This window comes from Ornithorhynchus anatinus, chromosome X1, assembly GCF_004115215.2.
Source record: "Ornithorhynchus anatinus isolate Pmale09 chromosome X1, mOrnAna1.pri.v4, whole genome shotgun sequence".
NCBI classification, from domain to species: Eukaryota; Metazoa; Chordata; class Mammalia; order Monotremata; family Ornithorhynchidae; genus Ornithorhynchus; species Ornithorhynchus anatinus.
Window position 1 is genome coordinate 107,684,969 of NC_041749.1, and position 19,198 is coordinate 107,704,166.

Below are 19,198 nucleotides of genomic sequence, written 5' to 3' on the forward strand. Positions count from 1 at the left end.
TAGGATTGAATCCCCCTCTTACAGATAAGGAAACTGAGGCAAAGAGAAGTTAAGTGACTGGTCCAAGGTCACACAGCAGACAAATGTGGTTTGTGGGCCTGAGTCTGAGGAACCCACGGAGCAATAACTAATACAGCCCGGGGCCCCCATCTGGCTCAGAAAGTCTCCCCATGCTTTTCGGTCAGTCAGTCATATTTATTGAGCACTTTCTGTTTGCAGAGCACTGTACTAAGTCCTTGGGAGAGTACAACTACAACATAACAATGTAACAGACTCAAATCCTAAAGGGATCGGCAATGGGAGAGGTCAGCGCGGACAACTGCAAAATACCATTAGAATGGTTGGGTTACCCAGTTTGTGGAGGTCTGCTGGAACCAAAATGGGATTGGATTTTTAGTCTGGCAGTGGAGTCACCGGAGAGTCTATTCGACCTTGTCCGTTTGAACCAGTTTTCAGTTTGACCTTGTACGGTTGAACAGAAGTGAAGAGCGATTCACTTGGTGGTCATCTGAGAGAGGGGCCTTAAGGGTGAGAGGATTTCAATTAGTAAAGCCAGAGCCCAAGTGGGATGTGAAGTCCTGGGCCTGACCTCTGCCCACTGGAAGATATTGAACGAGGAGGCATTCCCAAAATGAAATGTCAGGGCTCGACTGGATATCTAGGATCGCTTCCCCATGTGGGGTGGCCTAGTGGATAGAGCACGGGCCTGGGAGTCAGAAAGACTCTGCCACTTGTCTGCTGTGTGACCTTGGGCCAGTCATTTTACTTCTCTGGGCCTCAGTTCCTTCATCTGTAAAATGGGGATTAAGACTGGGAGCCCCATGGGAGAGATGGACTGTGTCCAATCTAATTTGCTTGTGTCTACCTCAGTGCTAGGTACAGTTCTTGGCACATAGTAAGGGCTTAAGAAATGCCATTTTATATATATATATATATATATATGTAAATAAATATAGTATAAATATATGTGTGTGTATATATATATATATATATATATATATATATATATTGCTCAGTGTGTGTTTCTGGAACAAAAGAAGGATCTCAGTCTCCCCCTCCTCACCCCCCATGAATTTACGAGGAAGAGTTTGGAGCCATACTAGGGCCTCCCACCGGCTCTCCCCTGCTCAAACCAGGAAAACGCTGCCCGAGTTTGAAGTAGCACATCCTTGGCCTCTAGGTTCTCAGGTCCAGCTGCTGATCTTCCTGAGGAAAGGCATGTGGTGTGAAACAGCCCATTTTACAAGCCCAAAGTTACTAGATAGATTTTTTTCCCCCCTCTTCTCCACTGCTGCCTTGAATTGTGGCTCTGGTTATCCCATTTTCTAAATGAGCTTGCACCTTTCCTTGAGATAACTCAGTTTGGAGTCCAGGGGGCACCTCTTTCCCACAGCGAGGTGCTAGATCTCACAGCTGTCTCACCCTGCCCTCTTAGGCTCTCCAGCTGGGATACACATCGGAAAGAGATTACCACAGTGGCTACCCCTTGGCTTGGCAGGCCTGGGAAAGCTCCTGTTTAGCCCTCTCAAAACGCCTGACAGAGTAATGAGCTAAATCCTGGTGGCCTGGTGGTCTGGGAGGACTCCTCTGCCTCTCCCTGAGACAGCCAGAAAGCTGGCAAATTGGTGTGGTTGATAAATCCGTAGGACAAGTGGTGTTTATAAATCCAAGGGCCTTTTAAAGGATCTGATTACTTTTCAAAGTGGTAAAGCAGCGCTTTCCCCCTCAACCTCTTGAGCTTGCAAGTAACGGCCCGCCCTCGACTGTGAACGGTAGCCGGACTCGAGGATGAAGTCGCCTGCTATTTGTTTATCCGGGGCCGGGAGCCCTTCTGAGGGCCGGAGATTGGTCCCTGGGACTGGGACTTTTATCGCTCTTGCAGGAAACTGGTGTTTCTGTTTCTGATAGGTTGGGGAGTGAGATGGAAATTGGGCCTTTGTGGGGGAGAATGGAAGATGAGTTGCTGGTGGAGATGGTGCCCCAAGGGATGAGTTGACAGTGGGGGATAGAGTTATTCAATCACAGCACTTAAACTGAATTCATCCATTCATTCATTCAATCGTATTTATCGAGCGCTTACTGTGTGCAGAGCACTGTACTAAGCTCTTGGAAAGTACAGTTAGGCAACAGATAGAGACAATCCCTACCCAACAACGGACTCACAGTCTAGAAGGGGGAGACAGACAACAAGACAAAACAAGTAGACAGGCATCAATAGCATCAAAATAGGTAAATAGAATTCTAGATATATACACATCGTTAATAAAATAAATAGAATAATAACTAAGTACAAATATACCCAAGTGCCGTGGGGGGCGAGGGGGGTAGAGCAGAGGGAGGGAGTCGGGGCACTGGGGAGGGGAGGAGGAGCAGAGGGAAAGGGTGGCTCAGTCTGGGAAGGCCTCCTGAAGGAGGTGAGCTTTCAATGGGACTGTAAGCCGGTTGTGGTCAGGGATTGTCTCCATTGCTGTCTTGTACTTTCCAAGCACTTAGTACAGTACACTTAGTACAGTACAGTATTGAACATTGTAAGTGCTCAATAAATACGATTGAATGAATGTACATATCTGTAATTCATTTATTTATATTATCGTCTGTCTCTCCCTCTAGACTGTAACCTCATTGTGGGCAGGGAGTGTGCCTGTTTATTGGTGTATCGTACCCTCCCAAGCACTCAGTACAGTGCTCTGCACCCAGTAAGCGTTCAATAAATACGATTGACTGACTGGATTTGCTGGGTGCCTACTGAGTTGGGGTGCAGGGGTCTTGGAAGAGAGGAAGGCAGGACCGATTAGGAAATTCAGGTACTTCCCCCATGGCTTCTGGGATAGGCCTCCCAACCCTGGCCTGGTTTTGGAGGGGTTCCCTGTCACTCCAGACCGGGCAACACCAGGATTGGGCATCAGGAGCCCTGGGTTCGAGTCCCAGCTCTGCTTCTGGCTTGCTCGGGGACTTTGGGTAAGTCACCTCCTCTCTCTGGGCTTCAGTCCTCAACTAAAAATAGAGATCAAAATTCCTGCCCTTCCCTAGCTCCCAAGGCTGTTATGAGGGTGAAAGTGGGTATTTGTTATGCACTTACTGTATGCTAAGCACTGTACTAAGCGCTGGAGTACATACAAGATTATCAGGTTGGCGTCCGTCTCGCGTGGGCCTCACCGTGTAAACGGGGGGGAGAACAGGTAGCGCATCCCCATTTTTCAGATGAGGAAACTGAGGCCCAGAGAAGTGAAGTGACTCACCCAAGGTCACATAGCAGGCAAGTGGCAGAGCCGGGATGAGAGCCCGGGTCCCGTGACTCCCGGGCCCGAGCTCTGGCCACTAAGCCAAGCTGCTTCTCCTGTAAAAAAAAAAAAAAAAAAATCACTACTGTGGCAAAACCCTGCTACAAATTCAAGGTATGATTATCATCAGCGTCTGTGCCCTTGGAGCTGAATCCAGGGATTCAGATCCATGACCCTCTTGGGATCGCCCTTGACCCCTGGGTGCAGAAATACCCCTTTAGAGTAGTGATTTCCTCCGGACTGCTGACCCCCCGACCTAAACGAGGAAAGGGAGTGTGCAAAATCCATTCATTCAATTGTATGTATTGAGCGCTTACTGTGCGCAAAGTGTGCAAACTCCTCGATGACATCACCAGATTTTGTTCAACAACTATGAGTTAGGTTGGATGAATGTTCCTTGGACCACTACCAGTTGACACCAGTTGACTAGAAAGTCAATGCCCAGCGGAATCATTTTTCATGAGGGGCCTATGCAGCTCGGCCCAACTACAGTAGCCGAGTTGAGAAATGGATCAAGGACCCTCAGGGGATTTATTGGGAACACACGACTTCATATTTTCTTATTCTCCCCCTCATCTCCCCCTGTCCCCCCCTCCCCCCCCACGCCCAGTTATTTCTGGACTCAATCTAGGGCTTCCAAGGTGCTTGAGTTCCTATTTACAGACACCCTTTGTGCGTGCCTCCCTGAACTCTTGAAGGCTCCAGGCCTGCCACACTGAACATCTCTGTGGTTGGCGAGAGGCTTGGTCAGCTGGCATTCGGACTGGATTCCTTTTTGAGCCTGGGCCTTGTCTGTAAATAAGGCGAACCCACAAAGCTTTATTTGTTGGAACATTATCCCGGGCCAGACACCAGGACACCAGCCCAGCCAAACGAAGCCTGCCGTCTCCTCCTCTGTGTCTCCCGTTGCTCCCCGCCTTGCCGGTCCTTCCCATCTGAGAGCCTCTGTGGTGTCTCCAGGTCTCTTTGCAAACTTAAAAGGTTTTTGTTTTTTTTTTTAACCCTCCGAAGGAGGGTCCCTCCAGTAAACCCACCGGAGGGATCTGCCTAGCTGGGAGGACGGGGATGAACGGCGAAAAGAAAGAAAGGGTCACAGCTGTTGCCTTGCAAGGGCAGAATAGGTTCGGTACTATCCCCCTTCCCTCCTCCCTTGTCCCCCAAAGGCCACAGAAGGGAAGGGTAGAACCCCAGGATCGTGGACCAACTGTCCTGTTTAGCCCTTGGGCCATCCAGTGGAAAGTCTGCCTGGCAGGGGCTTAGATAACTAACATGAAAGTGCTTTGAAAAAGAAAATCTCTTGACGAATTTCAAGAATGTCTGTGGCCCCAAGGGGCAAGAGGGTGGTAGATGGCAGTCCTAAGAGTGTGACCTGAGGGCCGGAGCAGGCTGGCGAGGCCTGGGCCCAGCTGGCCCTTTCCACACCCATGAGGCCGGTGACAAGGCGGTTTCTTCTTCCCCCTCTAGACTGTAAGCTCGTGGGCAGGAATGTGTCTGTATGTAGCGCTTAGTCCAGTTCTCTGCAGCGTAGCTTAGTGGAAAGAGCACGGGCTTGGGAGTCAGAGGTCCTGAGTTCTAATCCCGGCTCCGCCACTTGCCAGCTGTGTGACTTCGGGCAGGTGACTTAACTCTCTATGTCTCAGTTACCTCATCTGTAAAATGGGGATTAAAGACTGTGAGCCCCATATGAGACAACCTGATTACCTTCTATCTACCTCAGTGCTTAGAACAGTGTTTGACATGTAGTGTGCACTTAACAAATACCATTATTTATTATTATTATTCTCTGCACACAGTAAGCACTCAATAAATACCATTGATTGATTGGTTGGTTGATTGATTTCACCAAGGGCGGAGGCCAGGTTCCCCCTGAACTTTGTCTATCTTCCTGTCGGGCTTAGCTTCCTGAGAAGGCTCTTCAATGCATCGCCACCCCAGGTTGCCTTTTCTCCCCCTTGGCTCCCTGGGGCTGAGGGCCAGCTCGGGACCACGTTCTCATTCACCTTCCCAGACTTGCTCCCCGGGACACACGGCAGGACCGGGCCTTACCTCAGTGTGCCCAGCGCAGCCCGGAGGAGCTGTTGAAGAAGTAGTGCGGCCTAGGGGCCTGGTAGTCGGAAGGACCTGGGTTCAAAGCCCAGCTCAGCCACATGTCTGCTGTGTGACCTTGGGCAAGTCGCTTCACTTCTCTGGGCCTCAGTTACCTCATCTGTAAAATGGAGATTAAGAGTTTGAGTCCCATGTGGGACAGGGACTGTGTCCAACTTGATTAGCTTGTATCTACCCCAGTGCCTAGAACAGTGCTTGGCACGTAGTGCTGGCCAGCCTTCTAGACCCTGGGCACGGGGTGGGGGGCGGGGGGCATTTGCTTAGAATTGCAAAGTGATCCACATAATCTCTTCCCTTCCCCAGTTCTCCCCACCCACCCTTCCCGGCAGGTCTGTTGACTGGACCCTTCTCTGAGCTCGCGGAAAGCAGCATGGCTTAGTGGAAAGCGCATGGGCTTGGGAGTCAGAGGACGTGGGTTCTAATCCTGACTCCGCCACTTGTCTGCTGTGTGACCTGGGGCAAGCCACTTAACATCTCCGTGCCTCGGGTACCTCATCTGTACAATGGGAATTAAGACTGTGATGTGGGACAACCTGATTGCCATGTATGTACCCCAGCGCTTAGAACAATGCTTGGCACGTAGCAAGCGCCTAACAAACACCATAATTATTATTATTAATGAGAGGAGAGGTTCAGTGCAAACAAGAATAATAACTGCAATATTTGTTAAGCGCTAACTATGTGCCAAGCACAGTGCTAGACACTGGGACAGATACCGGCTATTCAGGTAAGAGACAGTCCCGGTCTCACACGCGGCTCACAGGGAGACAGTTATTTAGATCCCCATTTTACCGATGAGGAAACCGAGGTCCAGAAAAGTGAAGGGAGCATTATATGAGCTCTCAGGAAGAGGAGAGGTTCAGTGCAAACAGGAATGATCATAATTGTGGTATTTGTTAAGCACTTACTATGTGCCAAGCACAGTGCTAATGACTGGGACAGATACCGGCTAATCAGGTCAGACAGAGTCCCCGTCCCACCCGGGCCTCACAGGGAGAACGGCTATTTAGACCCCTATTTACCGATGAGGAAACAGAGGCCCAGAGATGTGAAGCGACGTGCCTGAGGTCACGCAGCAGGCCAGTGGTGGAACCAGGATTAGAACGTAGGTCCTCTGATTCCCAGGCCCGGGCTCCTTCTGCTGCTTCTCCAACCCAGCCAAGTAGCAGATTTCTACTGGCCTTTGGGGCATTGATCCTGGTTTTTGGTCCCCTCTGATGCTTGCTGCCCTTTCCTTGGAGGCCAGGTGGCCTGCGGGCAATCCTCCCTGTCACACCCTTTCTCCTCCCCCCTTCACCTAAAGCCCCTTTAATTTGCCGGTCCTCCTGGCCACGTGGAAACCCCATGTGGAGAAACAAACAAGCAAGGGGATGGTGGCCCGTTAGCCGTTACCACCTGTACCAACAAGTGACCCCCGGGGACCGTCTGCTGCCCAATTAGGGGGATTTCAGTTTGGGTAAGCCCCGGCCCCCTGCGACGGGGGTGCCGAGATAAAGCCGAGTCCATAAACTGATGCCTCCCCACCTGAGCTCTTGGGATCGCTAGGATATTAGATTCCCAGTTTAGCTAGCTTTATGAGGGTGATGCATCATTCCTCTGTAACAGTTCACAGGGTTCTGGATTAGCAGGATGCTGGCTTTGAAGGGATCACTTTTCATTCAGAGGGTGGGAGACAGAATGGGACTATGGCACCAGGACTTTGGGGGTGCGGGGCGGGGAAGACTAGCGAGATGGGGCTAGGGAGAGGCAGGCCTGCTAGATTGGGAAGAGTGAAAGGATCAGAGACCTAATTTGGGGCTCAATAAATACGAATGAATGAATGCATTTTAACATAGGTGGTGGCTTTCTTCCATATGGAACAATAAAGATTCCCCAGCTGTTCCTGAGATGTGGTCCATTTGCTTATAATAGTAATAATGCTGGTATTTGTTAAGCGCTTACTATGTGCCAAGCACTGTTCTAAGTGCTGAGGTAGATACTCAGTGCTGATTAGGTCGTCCCACATGGGGCTCACAGTCTTAATCCCCATTTTACAGATGAGGTAACTGAGGCACAGAGAAGTGAAGCGACTTGCCCAGTGTCACACAGCTGACAGGTGGCAGAGCCGGGATTAGAACCCACAACCTCTGACTCCCAAGCCCGGGCTGTTATAGGGAGTTTAGTGGCCGAGGTTGGGGACTCACATGGAGGTGAGAAGCAGCGTGGCTTAGTGGAAAGAACACGGGCTTGGGCACAAGCAAATTGGGTTGGACACGGTCCCTGTCCCATATAGGGCTCACAGTCTTTATCCCCATTTTACAGATGAGGGAACCGAGGCCCAGAGAAGTGAAGTGGCTTGCCCAAGGTCACACAGCAGACAAATGGCAGAGCTGGGTTTCGAGCCCAGGTCGTTCTGACTCCAGGCCCGTGCTGTATCCTCTAGGCCACTCTTGCAGGGAATGCGCTTTATCATTAAAGCGGTGTCAGAGGAAGCAGTGTGGCCTAGTGGAAAGAGCACGGGCCTGGAGCTCAGAAGACCTGGATTCTAATCCAGGTGCCGCCACTTGGCTGCTAGGTGACCTTGGAAAAGTCCCTTCACTTCTCCGGGCCTTGGCGTCCTCATCTGTAAAATAGGGATTCAACACCTGTTCTCCCTCAGATTGCGAGCCCCGTGTGGGACAGGGACTCTGGCCGACCCGAGAAACTGGTATCTCCTCCAGCCCTTCGCACGGTGCTTGACACACTGTAAGCGCTGAACAAAATACCACAATTATTTGTTCTTAGTGGCCAGATGGCTTTTCCAGTGAAACCTTCTCTTCATGCTCTCAAAGGGCAGGGGGAAGTGATTTAATGAGCGGAGGCATGAAAAGTGTGCCCAATTCCTTTCACTGAAGCTAGTTGTCCTTTCAGTAGCTGGAGGGGAGGGAGATTCTGGGTCTCACTTCCCTGAGAAATGCTGTGTGTCACCCCTGTCTCCGATGCCCTGCTCTGTATCCTGAAGCAACTTGTTTTTAAAAATAGAGACGTGGACTCTGAAAGCCCTGTGAGTTCAGGATCATCCTAGGCCAAAAACTCACCTCAGGGTGTCGGAAATCACCGACTGGTCTGTCTGTCTGTCTACCCACCAAAAGGTAACAAATATCCAGAAGAACAACACCCGTTTACCTTGAACCAGCCAGAGGAGCAGCGTGGCCTAGTGGCAAGAGCCCAGGCCTGGGAGTCAGAGGACTTGGGTTCCCATCCCGGCTCTGCCAATTGCCTGCTGTGTGACTTTGGGCCAGTCATTTCACTTCTCTGGGCCTCAGTTTCCTCATCTGGAACATGGGGATTCAGTACCTGTTCTCCCTCCTACTTGGAGAGCACCTCGTGGGACAGGGACTGTGTTAACTTGCACGACACACTGTCAGTGCTTAACAAATACCGTAATTGTAATATTGTAATTATAATAACTAGCATTGCTGGATGGTCGGGGGTGGGGAGGAGGTGGCGGTGGAGAGGGCCCTTGAAAGAACTTCCATATGATCCTATTTCGAATTTTCCCCTCTTCTGCCTCCCCCCCCCCCCCCGGAGTACTCACTCCCTAAACACTTAACTATTTCCCCTACCCCCCCCACCCCAGTACTTTAATCAATCAATCATTGATATTTATTGAGCACTAACTGTGTGCAGAGCACTGTGCCAAGCGCTTGGGAGAGCACATTACAACAGAAGTAGCAGATGCGTGTTCCCTGCACTTATGTGACGATCTCCCCTCCCTGTGATGGATTTTAGTGTCTGTCTCCCCTCTTGACTGTAGGCTCCTCGAGGGTAGGGATCGTGTCTACCAACCCTCTTATACTCTTGCAAGCGCCTAATACAGTGCTCTGCACAGGGTATCATTGATATGATCCAGATTGAATGATGGGCTTCGGGTCCTCCAGTAGGTGGAGGAGGAGGGGCTCCACGGGCAAACATTTGGCTCATTTGACCCACCCCCGAGGTATTTGCAAGTGTCAGAATTTACAGCCGAAACCCTCCTCCCCACCTCAGCTATGGTGAACCAGAACAATCCCTGGGATGCCGAGGTCTTGTGAATTTTCCCCGAGGCCTTGAGACCCTCAGGGAAAAGAAGGGTCTTCAAGTCCGGGCTTCAGAGTGCTGGGGAAAATGCTAGCCCTGGGAAGAGAAGCCCCCTCACCCAAAGCATTGCACTTCCTGTTTGCAAATCTTGGTTCTGCTCTCTGGTTCCCAGAAGCTACTCCGGAAACTTCCCGGAGTGAACAGCCATAACTTGAAACTTCTTCCCCAGTGCCTGTGCTTTCTGGGTGTTTCTTTCCCCCTGACAATTCTCTCCTCCTTGCTGAATTTTCTCCCTTCCTTCCTATCTTTCATTTCCTACCTTTCTCTTGTCCCTGTACCGAGAGAAGAAAGACCAAATTCTGGGGGCAGTCAGTATTGGTCTGACTCACAGACTCAGGCCTGGTTTGAGTCACTGTGCATCCAGACCGCCTAATTGCCTGCACGGCCCCCTCAGCCTGCAGGAGCTTCCTGAACCACCCCCCCCCAATTTTTCCCTCCTCCTCACCCCGTCCCTCACCCCAGCCTGCTTTTTGACACTCAGAACTTCCACCCTGTTGGAGTTGGGCCAGGATCAAAGGGAAAAGAGGGCAAACTGGGGGTCAGGTGCCCAGTTCTCTGGACCCCGGCTTGTTCAGCCCGCCGCATCGGATTCCTCTCCCCCTTCTGCGTCAGGGCAGGATAACCGTCTGTTCTCTCCCCCCCTCCGCCCCCCCCCCGCCCCTCCCCAGACTGTGAGCTCACTGAGGGCAGGGATTGTCATTGTTTACTATTGTACTGTACTTGCCCAATTGCTTAATACAGTGCTCTGCACACAGTAAGCCCTTAATAAGTGCAACTGAATGAATGAATGAATGAATGTGGGAGCGGACCTCAACCCTGACAATAAAAGCTCCCTTTTATTGTCACAGTCCAGGGTAGGATAGCAAGTACAGAAGTGAGTGATTCCTGCCTGTTGCTGCGCAGTCTGCTGTCTGGGTTCAGATGGCTTGCCTCTAACCTGTTCCTGCCCTAGATAGCCAGGTGGCCGGAGATTACTCCCAGAATGAGGCCCGGCTCCCTAACGGGCTTTCACGGTGCACAGGGGACAACTGTCTCTGCGGGGACTTAGGATCCTAAGAGAAATAAAAATGCCACCTAGCATGTGGTGAGTTTTTCCTGAAAGTGTTTCTCGTATCTCATTTTGTCCTCACAACATTCCCATGTGGGAGAGAGAGGCAGGTATTATTATCCCCTTTTCAAGAAGAGGAAAACGCAGCAGGTTGAGTGACTTACTCAAGGCCAGCGGGCCGGCAGTGGAGCCAGGTCTAGACACCGGGACTCCTGACTCCTGGTCCTGTGAGCTTTCTACCAGACTATTATTATGGTATTTGTTGAATGCCGACTGTGTGTCAAATATTATTCTAAGCACTGGGATAGATACGGATCAGTCAGGTCAGAAAAGTCGCTGCCCCACATGGGGCTTACAATCTAAAGTAGGAGGGTGAACAGGTATTGAATCCCCATTTTCCAGTTGAGGAAGCTGAGGCCCAGAGAAGTGAAATGACTTGCTCAAAGTCACACAGCAGGAAAATGACAGAGCCAGGATGAGAGCCCAGGTCCTCTGACTTCCAGGCCCAGGCTCTTTCAACTAGGCTACTCTATTTCTTAGGCTGCCCTAGGCTCCCTTTCCAAGAAACTGGGTATTTGGTTTTTCTGCCCGGGATCTATCTGCATGTCCTTGAGGGGACCCCGAGGTGTGTGTGTGTGTGTGTGTGTGTGTGTGTGTGTGTGTGTGTGTGTGTGTGTTTGGTGGCTGATGGGGTGGGGTGGGGGTGGGAGGGCGTCTCCTCCCATTTCAGTGGAACTTGAGTGACCTCTTTGCCTCTGTCTCCCTCTGTCTCTCTCTGCTCTTGCTTTCATCACTGGGTCCCCAAAACAGGGCCATTCTCTCTGATCTGTCAGAAGAAACCAAGTGGGGAGGGGATGTAGCAGACCAGTGAGGATGGCAGGGGAAGAGGATTCAATCATCCCCCAACCCCCTGCCTGGTTTGAGGCCCAAGAACCTCTGGCCAGTTTCCCCCTCTGCACAGCCTCCATGTTTTGATCAGCACAGTGTGGGCGTTGACTTTGCCCACCCCATTTCAGTTCCTCTTCTGAAACTCAGCTCTTCTCTCACCTACCTTCTTACCTTACCAAAATCCCCCGTGGAGGGCGGGTTGGTCAGACTCAGAAACCACCCCAAAATCATGGCGTCTTTCAGGTCTAGTTTTCAGGTCTACCTGAAAACTGGGTGGTTATTGGGGTGCGGTTGGGGGGAAGAGATTTATCTATCAGTGACAGTGGGCTCAGGATACTACCATCGCCTTCATCATCACCATCAGGATGGAGTGCAGTGCACTGCACTAGGTGCTTAGGAACATAACAATAGAAGTAAAATAATAATTATTATGGTATTTGTTAAGTATTTACTCTATGCCAAGCACTGTTCTAAATACTGGGTTAGATACAAGGTTGGACACAGTCCCTGTCCCACATGGGGCTCACAGTCTTAATCCCCATTTTACAGATGAGGTAACTGAGGCACCTCAGAAGTGAAATGACTTGCCCAAGGTCATGCAGCAGACAAGTGGCAGAGCCAGGATTAGAACCCAGGTCCTTCTGATTCCCAGGCCCATGCTCTATCGACTAGGCCACGCTGCTTCTCTAGTAAAAGACACAACCCCTTCCCTGAGTTTACAATCTCACGGGACAGGCAAGTGGACATACATGGCCAAAGATATAACGGGGAAAAGAGTTAAGAGCAGAGAGGCCGGTGATCCAAATACAAGTAGGCAATTAAACAGAGACGCAGGAGTGCAGGAGTGTTAAGGTTCCGTAATGCGATGATGTGACCAAACAGGTCGGGATTGGGGTCGGGGGTGGGGGTGATTAGGGAGGGACTCTGGTGGCGGGATGGGATGGGGACAGGGAAAGGCTTGGTGGATTTGAGTGGGAGGGTGTTGTTCCCGGCGAAGGGAAAGGTATGAACCATCATGGGTCAGAGAGAGCGAAAGTGAAGAGCAAGAGACTGGGAAGAGGCTAGAGAAGACTGAAGATTGGGAGCTGGGGCCCTGGGGGAGGAGAAAACATCTTGATGGGAGTCAGTGTAGAGATTTGAATCCAGTGGTTAGGTGTTTAGGAGTGGTGGTGTGTGTGTGGGGGACCTGATAATCTTGTATCCACCCCAGTGCTTAGTGTAGTGCCCAGCACATAGTAAGCGCTTAACAAGTGCCGTAGTTATTATTTTTGCTGTTTTTGTATTCTCTCCAGGGCTTAGACCAGTGCTTCACACTCAGTATATACCCATGGAGGAAGAGGGGGGAGGGAGGAGGAGAAGGAAGAGGAAGAAGAGAAGGAGGAGGAATAACCTGGTGCAGGTGCAGTAGAGCCTAGTGTAAAAGAGCCTGGACCTGGGAGTCAGAGGACCTGGGTTCTAATCCTGACTCTGCCCACTGCCTGCTGTGTGACCCTGGGCAAATCAGTTCACTTCTCTGGGCCTCAATTTCCTCATCTGGAAAATGGGGAGTCAATGCCTGTTCTCCCTCCTCCTTAGACTGTGAACCCCATGTGGGACAGGGACTGAGGATCTACCCCAGCACGTAGAATGGTGCTTGACACATAGTAAGCACTTAAATATAATGATAAGAAGAAGAAGAAAAAGAAGAAGGGGCTGATGTTCTGATCACACTGCTACCATTGATTGCTCCAAATCAACCCTCTTTCTTCCCTTCCATCTGATTTCTGCAGGAGTTCCCAAGGCAAAGAGTGGCTTTACAGTCTTAGGACACCACCAGCGGGGTTTGAATCCTCCCCAAGAGCTGCAGAAATCGCAGCTCCCCTGAAGATATGCAGGCTTACATGCAGACAGGCAGGCAAGCCCCAGATCTCCTCTTCACTTCCCGAACCAAATGCTGGGAGGGAGCCCAGAAGTGTTTTCCAGGTAAACCAGTTACCTGGCCAGAACACCCTGGTATTCCAAGAAACGCAGCTCCTTTCTGGTCTCTAACCTGGCAGCCAGAGTGGAGTAAGACTATAGCGGGGCGCCATGGCCTGAGGGGACGGATGGGGTGTGTGCATGGAACCGGGACCATTTTTCATCACTGAACCCCCACCCCCACCCCCCTTGCTGGCCAGGAGGAGCGGTTTAGCATGGGAATAGAACTGTGCAGGATGAGAGCTGCTCCCTCATTCCCCATTTTGGTCGGTACTTCCAGGACTAGGCCGGAGCAAGTGAGTGTCCTATGTGCTCTGGCCTGTCCGGGTCGTGAAACCGAGGCCATCTGCATGAGGGGACAGAAAGGTCACGTGGTTTCCTGTGGCCGATGGCTGCCGGGCGCTCTGATTGAGTGAGGACAGGGGAGAGGCTGAGCTCCTGCTCTCCTGGCTACCGTCCACTGGCTTGGCCCGGGGGAAGACGGAAAGCCAGCAGAGATGCGGGCCAGCTCCTTTCTGCCCCATTTTGCCCACCATCTTCCAGCCCCCCCCGTCTCTTCTGCGCCTCTCACCATGTTCTCCGGAAGATATATCGGGGGCCGAGGAGCCGGGACCGGCCGGGCTCAAGTTGAGCCCCAGAATCTCCGGGACCCGTGCCAGGCTTGATCTCTCTTCCAGGGGATGGGAAAAAGTACAGTTCCACAGAAAAGAGGTCTCGGTGCCCAGCAGAAGCCCAGGCGTTTTCCATACATGTGCCACTTATTGTGCAGAGCACATTGGCAAGGCAGTGCTGCTACTTTTGCCAAGCGGGCACACGTGCTCCTCGGGCTGGCAGTGCGCCCGAGCGCTCTTCGTAAATTCCAAGGTGGGGTCCCCAAAGCCCGGCGGCCCCCTTGAGACCACCCGGAGTTGTGTGGCTCCGAAGATGGATGCTCCTCCCGAAAGACCCAACTTAACTTCTAGGAGCAGCTCTTTTACATGCTAGGATCCAGCTGGAAATTCCTGCTAAAGGCGAGGCAAAGTGTGACACCCCCCCCCCCCCACCCGCCACTCCACCCCATCCCACCTCCGGATCAGTCTCGACCTGGAACTCGCAGAATTAGACCCTGAGGATGAGCTCCTCCTCTAGACCTTGAGCTCCCTGTGGGTAGGGGACATGTATAACAACTCTGTTGCGTCGGTCTCGCCCCAGAGCCTTTTCCAGTGCTCTGCATACGGTGAAGCGCTCAGTAAATGCCATGGATTGCTTCTCAGGAAAGCCAGTCATTCAGAGCCTCTGACAAGGACTGGGACAGGTCTGGAGCTGGTGGGAAGTAAATGGAAATGGGGAACTCCTCCCATCCTGCTTCCACCTTCAAACAATGTTCCTCTGGGACCTTGCACGGCTCTAAGGTTGCCGGCTGGTACTGTCTTCCCTCCCTCGCCCTCGCAGGGGGGAGAGAGAGAGCGCTAGCCTCTGGGCTTGACCTCTGGTGAATGACCATTGTACGGTGCTAAGTGCTTAGTCCAGTGCTCGGCACATAGTAAGCACTCAGTAAGTACCACCGATTGATTGATAGTTCCCTGTGGCCTTGAATCCCAGCCTTCCCAAAAGAGAATTCAAGCTCCTTCAACTGCCCAGGCCCCATGAGGAAGATTCCTTAATCGTGCTCTACAACACCTTTCCTTCTACAACTCCGGGTGGAAGTTAGCCCCCTGAGTCCTGGGAACCTCAGATTGCCTGTAGTCCCAAGAGAGCGGTTGGTCAAGCACCGGCTCGGTCGAGACCTTCTCAGCGTGTAATGGGTTTTCCTGGCTCTTTCCTAGTCCACCTTTGGCGGGATCAGCCGTGGCCACGATGGCTCCCCCACGGCCCGTGATCATTTCTGCACGCATCCTTCTGGTGGGGGCTGAAACCCACTTCTTAAAATAACACTAACTAGTTTGCTTTTTGTTGATGCTGCTTTCTAAAGTTTTTCCAGTGTGTGTGCCTGCACGTCATCCAAATAAACCTTTAAAGATGGATTATGAAATCTCCCCAGAGTTACTGGGTCAAGACCCCAACCTCATGACCCCCTCTTTCTCTCTCCGTTGGACTAAATATGTGGTGCGTGAATGCCGAGCCCAATATTTCTTGCTACTTGGGCAGTTCCCAGAAGTTTGACCAGGAATTGGCCAGAATTCCCTATCCCTTGGGGGAAGGGACACTACTTTCATTTGGGGCCTGGAATCGATGCCTCGTCCCTGGAAGCACCGGGTGGGATCTAGTGCCGGGGTGGAGGGGGGGGGGGGGGGGCTTTCTACTCGTGGCAGAAAGGGAAAGTGTCTTTTCCAGTGACCTTTGAGTGTGACCATCACTCACCTCCCTGCCTCCCCAGTCCACCGACTCGGAGCACCACAGGGTTAACCTAGAGATGTGCGAGACAGATATTGATGCAAAGTTGAAAACCAGTGACATTTACCAGGGGCTTATGGAGAAGTTGATTGGGAGTGGAGAGAATGGGGGGGGCCGGAGGGAGGGGTGCTGGCTGTTGTTGAGCTGGGTCTTTGTGAAGCAGAGTTGCTAATACTCCCAAAGGAGTTGCTTTTATCAGCTGCATCTGTGGCCCAGGGCCTCTGACTCATATGCTCTTTGAGAGAGGATGACAAACCCGAGAAGGCAGACAAACAACTCCTGTGGTTCAGTGAGCACTTAGTAGAGGGATGAGGAAGGTGACCCAAGTGGAAGAGGACCTCTTTCAGTAATGACAGGAGAGGATTGCCGCCTGCCAGGGAGGTGTGATTTCTGCCTCACTTGTGAGCAAATGAGTTCATTTTTTTTTTGGGATGGTATTTGTTAAGTGCTTACTATTTGCCAGCAACTGTTCTAAACACTGAGGTAGATACCAGATAATCAGGAGTTGGACACATTCCATGTCCCACATGGGGCTCACGGTCTTAATCCCCGTGGTACAGATGAGAGAACCGAGGCCCAGAGAAGTAAAGTGACTTGCCTAAGGTCACACGGCAGACAAGCGGCAGAGCCGGAATAAGAACCCAGGTCCTTCTGACTCCCAGGCCCGTGCTCTATCCGCTAGGCCATGCTGCTTCTATTATAGTTTCTACTGTGGGGGTGGGGGTGGGGGTGGGGGTGTGCGCGCGCGCGCGCGCGCGCATGCACGCACATGCATGTACTGGATGCATGCGCTGGATGGGGAAAAGAGGAAGAAGAAAAATGGATCAAGGATCCGAGAGCCACCAGTTAAGACGGGCAATTTAGTGGAGATTCTGCCCCGAGCAGACTCACCCACCCAAGTTTTGTCCTTACCTCTGCCAGCTTGCTCTCTGGCTGGGCGGAGGAAGGGTGTGTGGGTGCCGCTCTGGAAATGCCCTGCCCTGGGGCCGATTCAGCTCGCCCCATTAAGGTGAGCCACCGAGCAGAGGCCTCGCTCTAATTGAACCTCCCTCGTAATCCTGCAACCACCCTCCAGCGCGTGCAGGAGATGGTGAGTGTTTACTGCCCTGGCACCCCGTCAAGCCATAGGCAGAAAGGATCGAGGCGCCGGCAGCTCGTGAAAGTCCTTGCTGTGGCCACTGTTCATTTTCCATCTGGGGAGACCGGCTCTCCCGCTTCCTCCCCGTCTCGCTCACCGACCCTCCTGCGGAGCAGCCTCGGTGGAGTGAAGCAACCCGGTGGCTGGCGGCACCGTCTGTTACTGAGGACGAGCTGGCTCGAGGTCAGGTGGGGAGAAGGAGTTACTGCTCTCTTTTTTTTTTTTTATGGCATCTGTTAAACCCTTAATATGTGCCAGGCACCTTACTAAGCGCTGGGGTAGTTACAAGCTCATCAAGTTGGACACAGTTCATGTGCCACATGGGGCTCACAGTCTTAATCCCCATTTTATGGATGAGGGAACCAAGTCCCAGAGAAGTGAAGCGACTTGCCCAAGGTCACGCAGACAAGTGGCAGCGTCGGGATTAAAACCCAGGTCCTTCTGACTCCCAGATCCAGGCTCCGTCCACCGGGCCACACTGCTGCTCTTGGACCAGCAAGTTGCACCATCTTGGGTGTGGGGAGAAGGGAGGCTAGTGAGAGGAATCCTGTTCTGCATCATTCAAGTCTGGAATTCGCATCGCCCCCTTGGCCTCTCACCCCCTCCGGAAAGGAGCTTGATTCCCAACTCTTTCCTTCCCCCACCCACTGGTTGGAAGAGCTGTGAAAGGCCCAGCTGAGCTCCTTAGTCTCATGATGGTGTTGGAGGCAGAAGAATTTGTCCATTTTCACATCGGGTGTGGGTGGTGCCCACCAGGAGGGAAGGAGGAGGGGGAGGTGAAAAGTGACACGTCCAGTACCCGTAGAGAGCCCCAACCGTGTGTGTTATGTGCCATTTCGGGAGCAGAAAAGAAGGAAAGCAGAACTTGACCTTTGGATGAGTCACTTGCGTCTCTGAACTTTGTCCTAGGGCCACATTTGAGCTCCACCTGCAGGGTCTGTTGAGTTAAATGCCCTTGCAGTTGCATTGCACTCTACTCACTGGGCTCTGTACCCCTTTAGCACTTGGTATTCACCCCACCTTCAGCCCCACAGCACGTAATGCCCACATCCGTCATTATGTTGATGTCCGTCTCCCCCTCTAGCCTGGAAGCTCCCGATGGGCAGGGATCGTGTCCGCCGAACTCTGTTGTATTGTCCTAGCCCAACCGCTGAGTCCGGTGCTCTGCACGCAGTAAGCGCCCGGCATATCCCACTGAATGATGGAGCGACAGATTAAATCTGGGCGGAGCCGCAAACTCCGAAGTGGGTGGGCTTGTGAATGGCCTGACCCCGAGCTTGTCATGCAGGTTGCTTCCGGAATGACTACTTAACGGTATCTGTTAAGCGCTTCCGTACGTGCCGGGTACCGTAATAATAATAATGTTGGTATTTGTTAAGCGCTTACTATGTGCAGAACACTGTTCTGAGCGCTGGGGTAGATACAGGGTCATCAGGTTGTCCCACGTGAGGCTCACAGTTAATCCCCATTTTACAGATGAGGTAACTGAGGCACAGAGAAGTGAGGTGACTTGCCCACAGTCACACAGCTGACAAGTGGCAGAGCCGGGATTCGAACCCGTGACCTCTGACTCTCAAGCCCAGGCTCTTTCCACTGAGCCACGCTGCTTCTCTACTCAGCTCTTGGGGTGGATACAAGCAAATCGGGTCGGACACAGTTTCTGCCCCACGTGGGGGCAGGTACATGCGCAGGTCAATCCTCAGGCCCAGAGAAGTGAAGTGACTTGCCCAAGGTCACACAGCAGACAAATGGTGGAGCCGGGATTAGAACCCGTGACTTTCTATCCACTACGCCACGCTGCTGATCGCAGGCCTCTAAAGCGTCATTGCCGTGGGTTGACCTTAGATGCTAACCTTTGGGCCTACTGTTCAACCGCCTCTCTCCGGCCTTGGTTTGGCCTCTCCCAAGTGCTTAGTCCAGTGCTCTGCACACAGTCAGCACTCAAGAAGCAGCCTGAAGCAGCGTGGCCTAGTGGATAGAGTACAGGTTCTAATCCTGCCTCCTCCACTCCTCCTCCGTGTGACCTTGGGCAAGTCGCTTCACTTCTCTGTGCCTCAGTTACCCCATCTGCAAGATGGGGATTGTAAGCCCTACGCGGAACAGGGACTGCGTCCAACCCAATTAGCATGCGTGTACCCCAGCGCTTAGTACAGTATAGCGCTTAATACATGCCACAATTATTATTATTATTATCGTTATTATGAAGAAATACCATCAGACCGACTGATGGAATGATTGATTCTTGCTCCCAATTCTGGAAGCGGGGCCGGGAGGACCGTCTCCGCGGCAGGTGGGACTTGGCCATCCCTC

The 19,198-nt window shown here is 52.1% G+C and overlaps 1 protein-coding gene across 7 annotated transcripts in view; it reads left to right on the plus strand.

Annotated features, from left to right (window-relative positions):
- GNG7 (G protein subunit gamma 7) overlaps positions 1-19,198 on the plus strand; it is a 199,032-nt gene that overhangs the window by 80,644 nt on the left and 99,190 nt on the right. The window lies entirely within an intron of this gene.